Source organism: Dermacentor silvarum, chromosome 6, assembly GCF_013339745.2.
Source record: "Dermacentor silvarum isolate Dsil-2018 chromosome 6, BIME_Dsil_1.4, whole genome shotgun sequence".
In the NCBI taxonomy this organism is placed as follows: Eukaryota; Metazoa; Arthropoda; class Arachnida; order Ixodida; family Ixodidae; genus Dermacentor; species Dermacentor silvarum.
The window spans coordinates 50,384,607-50,402,852 of NC_051159.1; positions in this window are offsets into that span (position 1 = coordinate 50,384,607).

Consider the following 18,246-nt stretch of genomic DNA (forward strand, 5'->3'; position numbering starts at 1 on the left):
AGCCAGACGTTGCATATCACTTTGCTTGTTAGCAAGCAACACAATGTCGTCCGCATAAAACAAACCTGGAAGTTGCTGCTCTGATATTGTGCCCGCGTGTTTGCATGAGAGATTTAACTCGATATTGCTTCCCTCAAGCGCCCTTTCCATTATTATTATTATTTGATTTGTACACATATACACACAAGGACACAAAGGGATTAAGGAGGGAGCAAGCTGACAACTGCCACCGAGAGGGGCACAACGCCTGCCTACTCCTATAGGAGGAGGGAATAGAGGAAATGAAAATATGAGAAAAGAAAAGAGGGAATAAAGAAATGACGGAGACACAGACAGAACAAACAAAAATACAAATAGTGTCTATAAACGGGAGGCCAAGTCAGTGTCCTTCCGAAAAGTTAGCAGGGCTCGATGGGCCTGGTCACGTCGAGCAGCGCTCCCCCTTGGAAATAGGCAATCGTCAAGGGTCGCACATTGCAGCCCCATAAGTCCTATACTCCTTAATTAGTAATGCGCGCTGCGCAACGAATGCGGGACACTCTAAAACGAGATGTTCAAGTGTCTCACAGGAGCCACAAAACGTACACGACGTATCCTTATCATGTAATAATAAACAGCAGCGGGAATAAAAGGCACCCCTGTCTCAGTCCCTTGTGATATCAACTTTGTCCTCACTCCTAATCACTACACATTCAACGAAAACGGTATTTTCTAGGTAAATCCCTCAAAAGCTGTGTACAGTTGTTGCCTAAGCCTTCCCCTTCCAGAATATTCCACAAAATGTTGCGGTCTGCGCGGTCATACGCTCCGGTAATGTCTAAAAAAGTCACATGGTCTTCTTTCTTCTCTGGACATTTCAATACACTGAGAAAGAAGAGATAAGTTATAATCCAGACGTATACCGATCTTGGAGCCATTCTGAAGTTCTCCCAATATGCCATTATGTTCTGCCCATGCTTTCAGCTTAAATTTAATCGCATGCATTGCTAACTTGTATATTACCGATGTAATGGTCAACGGTCTATATGAGTGAATTCTATGTTTTGCCCCCTGCCATTATAAATTTAATTCATTCTACTTTGTCGCCAGCTGTCTGGTATTCGCCTATGTTGTAAGCTTTTTTGTACTGCTTTCAACAGAGCTTCTTTACTTTTTCGTCCTAGTTCACTAATAAGTCTAACGGGAACCTCGTCTAATCCTGTCACTGTGCGCTGAGGAATTCTCTGTTCAGCTTTCTTCCAGTGTAAATTTCTCAGCACCAGCTCCTTTTCTATCTTGTTCTCGTTCGTGCACTTTTTTTTCTCACAAACCACCTCACCATAGCCCTGAAATGTTTCAATTATTATTTTTCAGATGTAATTTAATGCCGCTTCCTCTTCCAGTTCGCCTCCATCTTCGCCTAGGATATGTATTTGTATTGTTCAAAACTTCCGGCCTAATAAGTTTTTGTGGTTCCAAAGTATTCTAGATGCTGCCTTCTTTTAGATCTCATGTATTTCCGACAAACAACGTTCATATTTACCTTTATACTTTGCTTGAACCAGTGTTTGAACCATAGTTTCTTCTCCCGGTACTTTTTCCATTTTCTGTCAACTGCTTTTTTTTTTTATTGCCTGCCTATCTTCTCCTGATACTTTATGTAGTTCATCGATAGCTTCCCGTATCTCCCTGTTCCATCAGCTTTTCTTTTTCCTTTTCCTTTGCAACAAATGTGTCGCTTCTCTTTCCTCATTTCTCTCGTCATACACTTAGGAAGCTAACTATATTCCCACTTTTCGCTTGGCCATTTGCCAAGTTCTTTCTCGAATCTTGTGATTATATCTGTTATCTTTTTATTGTTCAAATTTGGACTGGTTACTCTTCGCTCCTTGCTCTTTTTTCCAACTACATATCCAACGGGCTGAGCGGATGGCCCGTGCAAGTGGGGCTTTGGAATAGGGGCACCCCTGCCGGACAAACTCCGCTTTTCACCCCCCCCCCCCTCCTACCCCCTCTGGGGAACTGGTGTAGGAGCCCGTCCGGTTCCTGTATATAATAAAGTTTTTCTACTACTACTACTACTACTACTACTATACCCCATTTTTTAAAAGATGCGTTTATGCTCACTACCTATGTTGATATACTTTTCTTAGTCAATAATCATTGCTCATATCATAAATTCCTTCTGCCATCAGATATTAATCAATGGTCTAATGACTATTTCAGACTTGCCATGTGATCTGGCCATCACATTTAGGCCCCGTATTCATGATAACGAGCTCCCAGATAACGATACAGTGCTCCCAAAGATCTAGCATTAAATTCCCGTCCTTGTCGGTATAACCGCGTCCAGATCTCGTTTGTGAATAATTCCCGAAACTCTTAATATCCGCACTTAGGCATTGCACTAACTCTTGATTCTGTTCTTTGCAATTTTTCTCTCTCCATCAATACGTCACGCCCAGCCAAGTTCTCTTTTCACTGACTGTGCCTGGTAGCCAAAGATTCTCTTGACACCTTGAATTTACTCTTGCCCATTTGACTCCCTGATAAACAAGCATTCCGACTCCCCTAAGGCCCTTTCTTCCCGATTTAGTTCTGTTGCACCCTTACCCAACATAATTCTCAATCCTTGGTAGCTCTTCTTACGTCTCTAAGGTGCGTTTCCGTAACCACATGCACACCAATTTGTTCTCTGTTTAACTGCTCCTCAATCTCTAACCTCATTGCCTGTCTACTGCCGCCCTGCATGTTTACGAGTATGTTGGCCTTATGCGGGCTTGTTAACCCGTGCACCACCTGGCGGTAACTTGCGATAACGTGGCGGCGGCGGCGATAATGAGCTTACGCGTGAAATATGTAGGTAAACCTGCTTTCAATCTTCTGCACGGTCGTTGCTCGCGCTCTCTCTCTGAAGCACGGGCTCTTAAGTACTTGCTCCGTAGAACATCCCTGCATTAAGTGCGGCAAGAAATTGGGCTTTTAGTTGCTCGTTCGCATCTTGTAACGCACTGAGCACTTCTGACGAACCACATTGAAAAAAAAAAAAAAACGAAAGGTCCGAATTTCAACAACTTCCAATTAGCAACCTCGAGAGGCTACGCCCTTTTATTACCATTCCTATTTACTGCACTAATTCGTAACTTTCTAGCTGCAATATAACAGGGTTTTAATATTGATCAAAATTCTGCTATAATGAAACAATGACGTTACGACTAAATGCCGTAAATAAGCACGTTAATAAAAGGGTGTACGTTGCTAAGTGAAAGTTGTTGAAATTCGGGTGGCTTTCTGAAATGTCATTTGTATTCATGCTGCCCATTGAGTAACGCTGGTGAACTGCGGAGGAGTTCGACAGATACAGCCGAAGGGCAATGTCCCAAATTCCTGGACATGACCATACGAAAGAAACAGTCAATGAAGTCAGATTTCAGCGGTTCGTCAGTATTAGTCGGTCAATTATAAGGTGATATTTCCAATTCCAGGCGTTTCGAAGTACTCGTGAAATACTTGCGAAATTTTCGGACCTGGCACGGGGGCATTATCCTTGCACGCGCCCCGCTTTCGACACTATATACGGATCACCCAGCTCGATCGATTCCCACCGATGGGACATCCCCCCGCCCCCCAAACTTTCTATCGCGCGGAGCTCGCACGGGGCACCCAATATTTCACCCGAAATTCGAACGAAACAAACGCAAGCAAGCGACATGCTCTAAGTGCCCAGCTATGAAAGGAACCTTATAAAGTAGCGCCTCGAAACGACGAAACAAAAATCTCGGAGTGCCAAACGGCGAGGAATCGTTAAATGGAGCTGGAAAACACTAAAAATAAAAGAAAAGAACGCGCCGGAGCCAATCACCGCGAACACGACAATCTTCGGCTGGTCGTAAACGAAACGCAGAACCGCTGGAATGGAGCAGATTCGGGAAGGCCTGCCGGGGGACCTCTACGAAACGGTGAGTAAAAAAGCCGCCGTGACTCTCTTCTGGCCAGAATGAAAAGACAGAAGCTGAAGGTGGGTACGGGCAAGAAAGAAAGAAAGAAAGAAAGAAGAGCATCGGCAAGCCACTCAAGTTGAGGCGTGGAAGTCCGGTCGCAGGCACGAAAAGGAAGCGTAGGAAATAGGCGAGCAAATCGGAAGATTTACGCGCGCCCTCCAAGCGGTGTTTCATCCACGTCGCTTCCTCACTCCTCTCCCCTCCTCTCCTCCATTGCCTCCTCGTCGTCTTCTTCTCCTCCTCTCCTTTCCTCGCATCGAGAGTCTATATACGCAATTGCTGCGTGCCTCTGCTGCGGTGACTGGAGTAATGACCAGTCCATCTTACTCCGTGGTAATGACTTTCGATACGGGAATTTCGGCAACAGCCCAGCTAGCCTGGGACTCGCCGTGTACGTGTTCGAACGGTCAGGTTTTCTTTATAAATATACACGTGGCCCCTGGCAAAACGAGTGTCGTCGAGAAGCACGCGCGAGGTGGCGCTGCTGCTGCTGCTGCTCTTGTGAGGCGGGAGGCGTGGCCGCCTGTTCCAGAAGCGAAAAGTTGCAATGAAGAGGGCTTATTTTTATTATTATTTCTTTCACTGTTGTTCAAGGTGGTTAATGGACAATTTACCGCGCGGGATTGGCGCGTTAATTAACAACCTATACCACCGCTGCGAGCGCGCACGTACTGCCATTGACACCTCGCATTTTTTAGTTGCCACGTGCGCCATCTGCCGATTGAAAGCAATAAAATCTCCGTAGTTGCGATAGAAGGGGCTTGCTAATGGAGGCAGCGTCGTATTAATTTATGCAACGGGAAATTACTCGTTTAACATGATTTATTAACTAGTACCGGCTGCCTCTTGGTGGGCCGGCACGAGTGGGAGCACGATTAGAAACGCACTTCATTATGATTGTCGTGAACGAAGAAGCACAATATCTGCAACGTCTGCAAGAGCATATAAAAGCAATAGTTTCGAGCACATGAGTCTCAGTAAGCCAACAGCGACAACAACAAAATTATTCTGATCCCACGTACTGTGAGAATCGATGCTATACGTATGCTATACTATACTATACTATACTATACTATACTATACTATACTATACTATACTATACTATACTATACTATACGATGCTATACGTATATAGCAGGTTATCCAGCAACGTTTGGGGCTCTGCAAAACGTTGCCAGACAGACGAACATGTAAGACCAACAATTGTGTCTGTGACGCGAGCGTATGTGTGTGACGACAGGCAGCAAGACGACGCTAATGGTGACAACAATAGTATGATGACGGCAATGGCATGGCGACTGATTCGTTGTAAGTCAGGCAAAGAAACGTTATGATGTTGTGCCGCGCACAAGCCACAACATTAATCTCAGGCAATGTTTTTATTTATGCACTGACACCATTCAAAAAGTAAGCTATGCTGTGCTGCAATTTTGTAGCGATGTCCTTTCCGATGCCAATTTCCGTTTGATGCTATTTCCGATGCTATTCGCGCTTCGTCAGTGGCCAAAGCAACGCTCTGCCCGCTTTATCAATGAGATCAGCCGACCGTGAACTGTGGATGATATAAATGGCCTAGAATCGAGGGGAAGGCATCGCTACAAAATCTGCAGGCTTGAAATGCAAACACCGAATCGGGCGGATTGCAGAGTGTACATGAGACGCCCACGCAGCTGCACAAATCTGACTAAATATGCTTAAGCTTTCTACAACACATGGGTCACAGTGGTATATACCCATTCCAAAGGAGTGGCCAAGAATGGGTGGATATATAGGGCGCATACAGTGGCACAAACGACATACCCAACGGGCCAAGAACGGGGTAGGCCGAATATCAGAAGATGACGAAGATCAACGAAGCCGTTGAATATCCTATTCTATTAAAATGTACGTATGCTTTAGGAACACGCGTACTTTTTTTAATTATGGGGTTTTACGTGCCAAAACCACGACCTGATTATGAGGCACGCCGTATTGGGGGATTGCGAAATGATTTGGACCACCTGGGGTTCTTTAACGAGCACCTAAGTATTTCGCCCCCATCGATATGCGGCCACCGTGGCCGTGATTCGATCCCGCGACCTCGTGCTTAGCAGCCCAACACTATTGCCAGTAAGCAACCACGGCGGGTAAAACGCGTATTTTGGGCTGCTACGCCCGTGCGTTTTGCTCTTACTATTTATATGACTACAGTACAGCAACATGGCAGTGACTTAAGCTTATCTAAAGAACAAGAAACCCAGCCTAATTTTGATGTTTCAACAACTCAACTTTCTGGCACCTTACTTCGGTCTGACAGGCAGCGCGTTTCAATTTGTCAGCGTGCATTTTTTCACGCGCCATTTCTCAGGGAAGCGACGATAAAGCCTCGAAGTACGAGTGCGAGGTCCGGCGGCGGCCATGACAGGGCGGCCTCCCGCGGAGGCGACCGACATCGGACGCGCATTTGCCGCCGCCGGCGCGGCAGCGTGAAACGGTGCCATTCCGGCAGCCGCACTTTATGGGGCGACCGTGCGTGGGAGAAGCGGAACGCATCCGTTCGAAATGGCTTCTGCTGCTTCTAGTTTGGACAGGACTTGAGCGGCGGAACGCTCCCGCGACCACTGTTTTTTCTAGTGGGCACGCCTTTCCGGAGGCGTTTCACCACTACACGAGCCGTGCGCTGTACGGAGCGGCTCGTCACGGTGTGCAGGTTTAGTTGAAACTGCGATTTTTATCGGCTTTTACGTCTCTTTGCCTGTTTACACGACGCGCACGTGGCCGACAGAAAGCAATATGGCTATTTAACGACGACGTTTTTGGGGGACTGGAATTCTCCTCCTTCACGTGCCTTTCGGGTCCTTTTCATTTCATTTTTTTCATCTGTCTTGCTAATATGGCTCGAGTAGTGTGGCTTCTTATCCATCCTGCATTCATGTATATTTATTCCCTTCACATGTTTTTTTTTATGTTGTGAAAGCGTTGGTACTCTATCGAATGATTAAGGGTAGCAAAAGATGATCACTTAATGACCCCTTTCAGAAGACTAGAATTCGTTCGCTTCTTTATTACTATTTTTAACTATTTTGTTAATGTACTTCAAGTACTGCACAATCTTATCCCTCCTGTATTCGTGTGTTCCTTCGCTTCACATATCCTTCAATGTGTATACCCTCTACTGATTGATGTAATAAAACGGTCCAAAGGCACACAGCATATAACAGCTTCTTCAACATGCACCCTAAGTTCGGGGCACAAGCGCGCTTACATTCCGTCCACGTCCACATCCATATGCAGTCGCACTCGTGACCTCGTTATACTCAGCGGTGGTATGCCACAGCCACTAATCCACCGCACCGAATTATTTACATTCGTTGCGTATAGGGAGCCTGTTGTGATGCAGTAAGAATCCGAATCCAAATCAGGAGCATCTATTGCAAAACGAAGCTGTCGCCGAAGGCGCTAATGCATACGTGCGTATTTGTTTACAACCGCTACTGACGTCTACGAAGGCCCACTGTGACTACACTACAGCTCATCTTCCGAGAAGCAACCAGGGAATCGCCTCCATCGAAATGAAATCCCAGCCACGGCGACCGCATTTCGATGGTGGCGAAATGCAGAAAACAGCCGTCTACTTAGATTTAGGTGCACGCTAAAGTACCCGAGGTGGTCCAAATTAATCCGGAGTCCCCCACTACGGTGTGCCTCGTAACCAGATGGTGGATTGGCACGTAAAACCCCAAAACTTAACCGAAACCACTAGGAAATAAGGTGACCCGACGCTCTTTGTCTCCCTGCTTCGATGATAACTACGATAAATCATATATACAGCCACAGTGGAGCGCTCTTCCGGAACTCCGCTCTATGGTTTATTATAATTCCGCACCGACAAGATCGACAGTTCAACAATTCTATCTCCCTACTACAGCAGACCAGTATTCTCTCATCCAGCCTCGCAGGGCCCCAACAATATGGCAAGCCCGCGCACACACACAAACAGGCACCTTAGGCCTCGTTCAACGCTTCCTTTGTTCGCGCTTGATCAGTGCCTTCTTCTTCGTCGCCCGACTAAGGTGAGCGTCGGATAACACCGGTGGGAGCCTGACGTGCGTCTCAGGGAAGAGAAAGAAGCGAGCGAATACAGAGAGAAAAATAAAACGCGAAAAAAAAAAAAAGACTCAAGAAGGCCGCAACGGCGCGTGTAGGCGGGTTCAGGAGGGCGCCCTGGTGAAACCGCTGGCCCACGAGCCGGCAACACAAGCACGGCTTCGGTCCGAGCTGCCTGGAGGAGCGAAAGCTGCCGCCGCCGCCGCCGGCGGAAGGGCCAGCCAGCCATCTCCGAGCTGTCACCTCGCGGTGTACGTGTTATTTTTCGACGGCTGCTCGATAGCAGTTATCCCCTCGTCTCCCTAATGACAGGCCAGCCGTAATTATGGGGGGAGCCTCGTTTCCTCTGCGCACCCCCCCCCCCCCCTTTCCTCCTGTTTTCTCTATACCGAGACTCGGACTGCGTGGTGGGGTTCCCGTCCTTCTGGTTCGGCACCGCGATTGAGGGGCGCTCCACCTCCTCCTCCTCCCCCATACGCCCCGGAGATCCATCCCCCCCTTCTGGGTAATTCTATTGAGCCTTATTTATATCGCCGAGCTCTCTCAGGGGCTCCGGCGACAGCAGCGGTATGCACGGGGGCCCGCTTTAATTTCATCTTTTTTCACCTGGCGTCTTTGCTTCGACGGCGTCGCGTTGGCAGCGCTTCAGTTCCGAGCAGACACGTGTCGGTGCTGTACGCGCTGGCGCGAGCCTCACGTAGCGCACCTACAAAAACACGCGTGCGGAGACGTTAACTACACACACGCACGATATCACGAACCAGCAGACTGACGCGAAGGCATTGTTTATGAGCAGATTTTTTTTTCTCTCTCTCTATCTCTCGCTCTTTCACCCGACGCTCCTTGTCACGGTTGGTGATCGGGTGTCGTTGGCATTTTCTGCCTTGAATACTGTAGTCTTTTCTTTTCAGTCTTGTTTAAACTTGTAGTACGGCCTGTTCTGTATCCTCATACCTTCGACTGCTCGAATCTCTGTTTAGTTTTGCGCCTTCTCTGTATGCCGGCGCGGAGTCATGCATGAACGAACGAGTGGCTGTGTTTTCGTGCCTACAGAGAGGAGATCGTTCACTCGCACTCTGGCTTCCATGGGCATATGCTGCAGACCGAGTGACCGAGTGGACCCCAGCGCCCGTTTCAACACCACAAAACCTGCATTCGCACTTACGTTCCGGTCCGCATTAGCCGGTCGTCGGGACCATGCCACCAGATCTACCTCGGATAATATAGTTACGGCGGTTCGTTGGTCATCGAATCAGGATTAGCTGCGAACTGTCAGCACTACGTCTGAAAAGCTAATTTGTTACTTTAGCACTTTGCTTAGTGAACCACGCACGCACACGGACTCATAAACGCACGTACGCACGCGCAAGCCGTTCTTAACGATAGTCTCAAATCTTGTAACGGAGGCAGCATGCCGTCGCCATGTGCCATCCGCACTTTTAACACGGTAAACACGTAACCATCATCCTTCCTCTGCGCATTCCGCGTGTCCCAATCATCAGAGCTTGACAATCAATACTATAGAAACAAAACTGGACACAATAGCAAATAACATCCGCTTGCAAACGGCACGTGAGCTTGATTTTTATGAACGATTACCGAATGCTCTCCGTAACCCGTTTAACTCGTTATAGCTGAGCTTCTTGCGCACGAACAACGTGCAATTACGGAGGACAAAAAACATCCACTGCATGCCAACCTAAATGACAACTTGAAACGAAGACATTTCGCCTTCAACGCGGCAACCTTGTTCACACACACGCCCACAGACAAGAGGGTTTCTTTTAGTCAGCGTTGTATGTATCATCTATGTCTCATTCCTACCACACGGACTTCCGTCATACCTTGAACTTTGGCGGAAAGCATATTCTGCCAGCACCCTTCCCGTAGCGGCCGCCGCTTCATCTTTCAGTCGCGTCTTACAATGTACAATGTCCGCAGATTCTTCTTCGAAGAGATTCGTTCCCGGTGCCGCTGTTTTCGCATGCATGACTAAACACTGCCGCCTGACGCGCCGGCCGGCACGGATACATTGCCCAGGGAGCAGGGCCGCCGACAGAGACGAGGGCGTTGCGCCTCTCTTTGAGCAGGTCTGAGACGGGTTCGCCTCATTCGGTGACGTGGAAACAAAGGTAAGGAGGCGAAGAAGCCACTGTAAATCCCTCGGGCAAAAGCTTTTTTCACGGGGATTCGAGCAACCCTGCGGCGCCGGGGGCTCTGCCGGCGGGCGCCCTTACAGGCTTGCACAAAGCGCGCAGGGCCGCGCAGGCAGCCAACGCCCAAGGAGTCGACGTGCTCGCGGCGCTACGCGGCACCCCTGTAGTGTTTGTTCCTACCTTCCTCAGGCGCGCTCATTTAGACAAAGAGAAAGCCTTAGGTGGAAAGAGATGGGTAGCTAGCTCACTGAAAGGCGCACCCGGCTCGACAAGAAAATCGAAAGAAAGGGAGAAAGCTTCGGCTTGCATTGCCCTCGAGTGGATCATCAATTCCGGCGCGCGCGACTGCTGTCCCTAGCGTCATCTGAAAGCGACACCTCCACAAGAGCCGTCCCTTCTTCATGAGGCAAGGTCGGCATCTCGATTCAAGGCCGTCGCTTTGTCCGCACGAGTCAACAGCTCCTCGGGCAGCAGCGGTCCTCTCCTATACCCCCTCTTCTTTTTTTTTTTTTTTTCGACGCTACCATCGCGTCGTCTCACCGATGACATGCTTCACCTTTGCATGGTCTTCGGAGGGTATCGACCCAAACGTGGGCTCCGGGGGCGAGCTACCGGAAAGGTGTCGCGCCGGCGCCCCGCGGTCAAAGGAGGCCATTGCGGAGGAAGACGTGGACTGATAGGGCGGCTCATTGGCAGCAGGGGAGTCGGGGGATGAATGGAAAAGCCAGAAGAGGGCTTGTATAGATGAACGACGTTTTCGTCGTTTACGAGTCGGTCACACCTTTGTCGGCGGCGTGTGCGTGTGTATAAGCTGGCACCGGAGAAACCTGCTCGCCGTACGGCTGCGACGGTGGTGGCAACGCGGCGTGGAAGGCACGTTGCACCGGAGACGCAGGCGGCGCGATGCCGCGGACTCTCCAAAAGTGTCGGCGAAGAAGAAAAAGGCCCGCCTTTCATTGCTTGTGGTCGTTGTTAAACACGCTCGTCTTCTCTTCCCGAGTGCCTCAAGCCGAGTTCGTTGCCGCTTGACGAGCTTATCCACAGCTTGCCTCCGAGCTCCTGCGCCTTCTGGTTGTTGTTATCTATATATACACGGACGCCGGTTCGTATGTGGTCCCGTGAAAAGCAAAGCAACGCGAGTCGTCACTTTTTCCCTCGTATAGCAGCATGCGGCCAGCTAAGCGATAAAGTGGCTTCGCTGCGTCTTATGACAAATAGCCCGTGTCTAACCGGAATTGGCTTTTGCGACCTTGACGCGTGCCCTTGACGCCTGTACCTTCACTGCTTCCTACCGGCCATGCAAGGTGGCTCTGGCGTTGCTATGGCGTCGCGCTGCTGAGCACGATGTCGTGGGTTTGATTCCCGAAAGTGTAGCCGCAGTCCGATGAGGGCGGAAAGCAAGAAAGCCATTTGGAGTGATATAGGTCCTCATTAAATAGGTCCATGAGGTTAACATTATTCCGGCGTCCTCCACTGCGCCGTCCCTCATAACCAACTGTCCAGTTTCGGGACGGTAAACCACATAATTGATTACTATTAAAGTTTTCACTGCTTGCGGTGGTAAAGAGTCTTAAAGGCACGCTGACGCACGTTTTCGGTGTGACACATTACCGCATGCCTCTCGCACGTAATAAGACGACAGGTAGCGAGTATGAAGGCTCGTAAGCGCTTGTAAGATATTTTTTAATTTGATACTGATACTTGATACTGAAGCGGGCGTCGTCGACGCTAACGTGATACTCTTGACACGGAGCAATATTCTATGACGTCGCGTAGGAATCAGAATTTCCCCTTCGATCTATTCGCGTTTGCCATTTGTTCAGTGTAGTATAGATTGCGGTGATAAAAAGAGCCCTGAATTAGAAAATGCGAACTAGAAGTCGGCAGAAAGGCGTTGAGGTCGGCAGTGCAACTTAACCGTTTGCGTGCGACGGCCACGGCTGAAATGCAGTGCCGACACGATTGGTCGTCACCTGTTCTTAAATGCCGCTCAAGCGTAAGAACCTCTTCCTGAATACATGTCTGGGTTCCTGGTAGTGCTGGTAATAGATACTGTATATGTACAGTAAGCGCTAAGAGAGGACGACGACGACCAAGAGTGACGATCCACGGAAGTCCAGGGAAAACGCGGCTTGAAGAAGACAAGTCCACTCGTCGAAGCGTTGGCGCCTGCTCTCACCTTGTTGCCGTGTTGCTCATCGATCCACGGAAGTGACACACGGAAGCGCTTCCTAAAGCACTGCGTCGTCCTCGTACACTCATCGTCCAGCCGGCCCTGGCGAGCAAGTGTGATAGCAAAGTGGGCCAATTCCGGATACATCGTATGACGCGTATAGCGAAATATCAGATTGACCGCTACAGACTCTAAATAAAGGTGTCTTCATTACAATGCTCCAAATGCTAGTTGCATTAATGTATAGACAGTCATCGTTAAATGGGTACTGCGGTTTTTCTTTTATGAGCAATATCATTACACTTGGCCTTATTGCTGCACGATGTCAGTACATTTTGCACTGCGTCATGCCACCACGATAATGCCGGTGACTTCAGGTCCGGCATCTTCAAAATCAGAAAAAATATATAGGAGGATGTCACGCGTTTGTGGCAATCGGCGATACGCGAAGCTTTCTTTGAAGCTTATACTGAATTGTCCTCGCTTCTCCATCTCCACTTCTATGCAGCTAAACACACTTCGCTCAATGCCCGCCCTTGTCCCTTTTTTGTTTTGTTTGGTTTGGTTCGGTTTTGCATTTTTGATGGTGCATACCCCCTGCGGGGGGATTGGCCAAATTTCGTTCACATAACTTCTTTCTCCCCTCTAGGCTGCTTCTGTTGCCAACTGGTTCTGCATAACTGATTTCTTCATTTTATGCCTCTTTTTTAATTAAATGTATTTAAGGAGAGGTTGGCGCCTATATGTGGCGCCGCCTACTGCTCTTCTCTTACATGATAGTTGTCGTCGGAAAGTTGTCAACAATCACAAAACTGGACTAATAAACGTTTGAACGCACATTCACGTACTAAGTCTTAGTACATAGCATAAATACTCGCAAAACCAAGATGTTCACACAGAAGAGGTTGGGCACTTGCGAATTAGGTCCCTCTCGAATGCCGCACTTGCCTCTTGTTCTAAGTTGTCTCTGAGGGGCGTTCGGTATCGCGCTATGACCTAAGATCGTCACAGCCGCGCCGAGATAGATGTATGCACACACCGCGCAGATACTCGCGCGCTGACTGACCCCCGTTGCTTGCAAGCAGCGGGCGAGGCGAGCGGCCTCGCGCGAGAGAGCGCAGCGAGGATGACGGGGCTGGCCCTCGGCTCACGATTTCATCATCGCGCGTCCGGGCCAACGCGTGCGCGCCGTTGTGACGGAGAGGAATTTCGGCGAACCTGTTCGGGGTCCGGGCGCAGGCGCCTCGCGCATGACGGCCTGTCACTCGGGCCATCCAACCCGGCGCGGCCGCCAAATGAAGAAGTGGCCGCCGCCGCGGCCTGTATGCATGCGAGACCTTTTCTGCGAGGAGCTGCCCCGTGAGCTAGACGCCCTGCGTCTTCTTCTTCTTCTTCCTCTTGTTCCGCTACTTCTTGTTTTCTGTCTATTATCATTCTATCTATCTCTCTTTCTATCTGCCTTCGGTGAAAGAAAGCGGTCCAGTGTCCTGCATTTTCCGAGGTATAATAAATAGCCTTAAGTCCTGCCGAGTCATAACTTGTAGGATAACAATGCATCTTGGTCAGGTGTGTTGCTACAATGGTCCAAATGCGGAGGACCACGAGACGAGCGAGGAACGAAGAAATGAAAGGCGCAACTTTTCGTTCGCCTTTGCTAATGTCTGGCAATCGACAAGCGGTCATCCTTCAGTCGCCATTAATAGTAGTCTAACCGTGAACGTCTTTCAATCCCCCATCATATCTCTTGCCTGTAGACTTATTCGACGCCCGTTAGATAGGATAGAGAGACAGCCCGACATAGGCAAAAGGGCTGCAGAAAAGAGCTTTTCTTCCTCTCTGGAATCACTCCCTCCTTCTCACTAGCTAAGCGTGGATAAGCTTGTGAACAAAAGAACATTCGCACTCGTCCTTACGTATGCACGAAAAAATTACTTGCGAGTTTTAAATCGAATGAGAAGAGGCCGTGAATGAAGTGTGTATTCAGGTGCACATTTACGAACGGCGCTATGCGGAACCTCCAATAAAGAAATCCCTGTACTAACAGGAAGAAGAAAGAAAGAATAAAATCAGGCAACGAAGAAACCTCAAGGATAATGCACATCAACCCTTAACCCTTTATTGACGAGTGTTGCCTACTGGCAACATGCCAGAAAAAAAATATTTTTTCGAGCCGAGTTTCAGTATTGAGTACGAAGTTTCCGGCTAAATGTCTTCGGCCAACACTGATTGACCGGCAGCAAGCGTCACTTGTTGGTAGGAACACGGACGAAGAAGAAGAACTTTGGCTCGCGGCTTGGCCAATCTTCCACTGTGGGTATGCGCCACAACCACTCAGGTCAACAACAACAACAACAACGACGCACTGTCTTTTGAAAGCCAGGCCACAGGAGACAGGCCGATGCAAGATATCTAACTGCGGTGGTGTCACACATGTGATGTAAAGCAAATTAAATGTACGCCTATGTTGACATATGATGAGAGAGCTGTCTATACAAATTAAAGATGAAGCCTTAGGTGGCTTGGGGTGAAGCCCACTTCCAGTTTCCTGCCTGGGATTTCCCCCCTACTGCTGAAAAAATTTCCGCAAAATATATATTTTTGTTGATTATGCGTATTCTTGATGTTCTTTGCAGATTTAGGTAGAAAATAAACATCTTTTCCTGGGTTTTTGTATGTCTAGTCATTAAAGGGCTAAAACCGCCGCGTGTCACGAGGGCGTCACTTTCAGTGTGTCTGTAACAATACGTATTGACTGTTACGACGTGTCATGGACTGCAGGAGAATGACCACGAGCGTCTGGAGTCAGAATACAGAATATGTTTTTTTTTCTCGTATTCTTTTCCCAATAAGTGTGTAGGGGTCCCCCTAAGTAGGCGGTAGTCTTAAGTTCACCACAACTACTTAATTATTGCTGTGTGATAAACTTTCTACAAAATAAATTGCGAATAACGCACTCATTACGAGAATGAATGCTATATGCGAAGCAACTTGCAGACAACTGGCCATCCAGCGTAGTTTGTGGTTCTGCAAAGCTTTACCAGATGGACCGACGTGGTGGTGTAAGATGAGCGATTGTTGGGAAATGAGCACGTGTAGGACGACACGGAGCAAGACCGCAACGGCGACCATGGTATGACGACCGATTGTTTCTACTCCTGCAAAGAAACTCTAAAACTTACTTCATTATGACCCGGACCTATCCCGAAGGCGTGGTACAATCAAAGTGGGATAGCATCTGCTTAGTTTCAGCTTCTTCGAGGAAAGGACTGGATTCGTGTGCGCCAGGGAGGATTGAGTTTGTCGCACCTGTACTTTTGACCGCTAGTTCACAGACTTGGTACTTTTTTTTACATGTATCACACCTATTTCTGCGAACTGCTTTTGATGTTACACTGGAAGAAATTTGTAAAATTTCTTCCAGTCTAAATAAGTTCAGTCGGAACGTATGCCAGGAGGGGCCTCGGCGGATACCTAATGGTGGTCTAAGTACCTGTCTTGCAATTTTCTGCAGAATTTAGCAGTGTACGAGATTCAACCCCACACTGCAGCCTGAATGGCTCCCAAGAGTATTAGCATTGATAATAGCAGCTTGCAAATCCAATCCATGGAGAGGGCCCTGGAATCCCGTTTTGCTGGGCTGACATTGTTCAATATGGTAATAAAGCATAAGATTGCGCCGGAGTGGTTGTTGCATTGGGCTGCTGTTTGGGGAGAGGGGGGGGGGGGGGGGGGTGGCTTGATCCTCAGTCGGACATCGGGAAAGTTTTGCAGTTGAAGACATCCGACACAAGAGACAGGAAGTGCAGATTGCCTAGGTATGAGCCAAAGGATTCTTCGCATTCAAATACAAGACGGGATCTGCAACCAGCTTCGTTGTTTATTTGTTCACTATTTCTGACAGGCAGCTGATCATTTCTGTTTGGCATCTGCTGCTATTCTTCCGCACCTTCTTCTATTTCCTTCCTGTTTTGTATGAGACACCGCCACTGCCGCTGTTAGACCAGCATATTTTGCCAGAAGGGTGGAGTTGGCTGTCTGCCGCTTACTTGTTGCAGTTTGTCGGATTCATTGCGTCACCTGACGTGACGGTAGTTCGACGTGTGGCTCCTCAGCATGATGTAGTACCTCTACAGCTTCCATCACAGGCACTGATGCCACTGGTTCTGGTTCTTCCATCAGAGGAGGAGAAGGGCAGTAATCAGGGACTGTCAAGGGGACTGTCACTCCTCAGAATCTGCCTCCACATTAGTTCGTGACCTGAAAATTCTGAAGAATATTCATGGCACTTAAATGCGGACAAGGCGTAAATATCAAGTCGGATCAAGAAGGACAGTAGGCTGTTTCCGAGGCTATTACGTGTAGTAGTGAACTATGTAGTAAAACATGTCGTCTCCAAAACCAACAGTGCAACTCCTAAGTGCTAAATGTGGGTCGCTGTGTATGTTCGCTATGGGATTAAGGCCAGAAGGCCTTTAAGCTTAGAGAGAAGATTTTTGGAGCAGACCTATCATTGGGCCGCTTTTTGTAACATCACAACACACACATACTGAACACTAAAACGCTCCACGAGGCTGCTTATTTCGTAAAACCAGTGTGCACGTTCAACATTTGAACACCCTGCTGCACTAGTGTGTAAACAGAATATGCTTGCAGGTCCGCTTTCATATAAACAGGTACGCAGTGGTGCCGGCACTGGTGGCAGTACGGGGCCATGTTTTGCGGAAAACTAATGATGTGTGCATACTCACGTGTTGTGCAGGTAGCATTTCAGCACCTCATCATTCACTGGCAGGTAGCCTAGAAATCTATGGGGGTCCCAAAAGAATTTCCACGGGATTCCTCCAGGGCACGTTGCCTTCCTTAAGGCTAAGGGGCCTGTGAAGGGGGAGGAGGAGTGTGAAGAAATGTAAACAGGGCTAGCGCTAAAGCATTGCAGAGGGATCGCCAACTAGATTCGTTGGTAATGTAACATGTCATAATGGAAAAAAGGAGCGCGAACTGTACTGGGACCAAGACGCAAGCGCTTACTCACAACTAGATTTTTAATGAAACACTTACAAAATATGTACAAACGTTATAGCAAAAGCAACAAGGTCACATGGTAGCTTAACAATGATTGGAAACTATTCAGGGTGCATGACGAGTGGTTGTTTGGAACGCAAACTCTTTATCACAACGTCAAACTGATGCCTGGCTGACACATGTCGCGCCTTTTCTTTCGGTGTGAAATGCCTCGATGATTTCGTGTGATGTCTGATTACTATGCCTGGCCACGATGGCTGTGTTATGAAAAATTAGGATCACAGACGCATGCGCTGCAGTGCGCTGTCAAATGGGGTTGGGTAGATGATGTTAAGGGATAACTGTATTTAGGGCGCGTGTTAATACAACGATCACTTTGGCCTGCATAGGTCTTGCCACATGTCAAGGAGATATGGTACGCGACTTCCGTACTACACGGCACAAATTCAGTGGCGTGCATCACACCGCATTCCTTGTTTGACCCTGATTTAGCCCTCTGTCGGCGCTATTTGCACTTTGGTACGGAATCATGAAAGCTTGTAAGGTCTCGAAAAGATCACCTGACCGTCGCAATGACTCACAACATAATTTTAGCCCGTGCGACAGCCGATGAATATAAGAAAACACGGCATATTTTTCGAGTTTCTTAGATTTTTCAGAGTGGTTACCGCTTTGCTTTGGACTTTTTAGCACCGTGACCAATTTCTGACATGCCCTGGCTTAAAATTTTCAGGGTAGGGGGCGTCTGCAAGTCTATATGAATCTGTTCTCGAAAACTTTGCTGAAGGCAGGACTCGTACAGCGCAGATCTAACACGAAAAGGCGATA